Here is a 1,474-nt window from a genome sequence, read left to right on the forward strand (position 1 = left end):
GTCAGTCAAAGAAAATCTGTTTGAGCACATTGACACACCATTTTGAACGCAAACCTTTGTTTTTTCTTCAAGCCTACTCTTTTGCAGCATTTCTTGAAAGAACCCAGTATTTATTGAGAACTCGTCAAACTGTAGCTCTGTAAATTGTATCGTACAAGGAGAAATCGCTATGGTAAACTTTGATACGTTCGAGAGAGGTTTGGGATTTTTTGAAAAACCGTTAATTTTTTTATGGACTTTTTTTTGCAATTTTGGCGGTAATCAGCTCAATTTTTTGGCCTTGAGACTGTTACTGTAAAGTAACGTCTGTATTCATGCTGTGCACTGGACCTGATTTCAAATTGAGTTGTTTTTTTTGTTTTCGTACATGAAAATCCGACGTCTTGTAGCGTAAGAACCTGGCAAACAGTGAAACAACAAAGCGGTTTAACCATAATTTTTGCTTAAGTGGAGAAAATAAGAAAGAACTCTCACCTAAACTTTCTAAATTTTGCACTTTTTTTCTTACCTTAGATCAGTTTATGCTTATGAAACTTTAAAACGGAAATCAAGCTGTACGTGGCATTTTGGCATCAAAGACTAAATGTCTATAACATAGTTCAGAAACTTAGTTTTGTTAATTACCACGTTTTGAGTGCGTTGAAATAAGTCATTCGGCTTCTTAGTCCCCAATTATCTTAACGAAGTTTTTTGTGTAACGCGAACAATTAGGTTTTTTGATTTACAATTAATTAGCACTTTTTTTGCAGTTTTTGTTCGAAGATAGGTCAAAAACACAACTAGTGAACAAATGCGATGGATATTTCTAAACTTTCTCAAATATGAACTAAATTCGAGGAACCCGCAATAATATTAAAATTAATTTGCTTTTCTTCGCATACGTTTAGCTGCGTGATGCAGTTAGGATTACAGAGATCTCAGCATTTTTAGTATCAACAAACTTTTTTTCTTCAATCCATCCCTGGCCGAGGTTTCATCCCTAATCTGCCTCCATTTAGCGGTGACTATGGTGTAATGCGTATTCCACTCCTATATATAGGGTGGGAAAAAGGGTAAGAGTGTAATTTTAAAATATACACTGTATATACACTCTTTTCTCCACTCTTTTTACACTCTTTGTAAAGAGTGTGATTTAGGATAGACTGATAAAAAATTACATTCCTACACAATTACCAATATTACCAAATTGACACATCTGATCCTAGTGTCAGTTGGCGCATTGGTTAATGCAGACAATGAAAGTAACATGTTCGACAATGAAAATAACTTGTTCAACATTACCTCTTTCCACCTTTATTTTTTAAAATTAGACTCTTGTAATTACACTCTTCCACCCTTAATTTAGCGGAGAAATAGGGGTGTAATTTTTTTATACGCTCTACACTTTTCACCGTTTTTTGGGAAAATTCTTGGCCCGGGATGTCATAGTTTGTAGAGATGATAATTTTGGTTGCCCATAAAAACCGTGAACTGA

This window comes from Convolutriloba macropyga, chromosome 4, assembly GCF_964194025.1.
Source record: "Convolutriloba macropyga chromosome 4, txConMacr16.3, whole genome shotgun sequence".
NCBI lineage: Eukaryota > Metazoa > Xenacoelomorpha > Acoela > Convolutidae > Convolutriloba > Convolutriloba macropyga.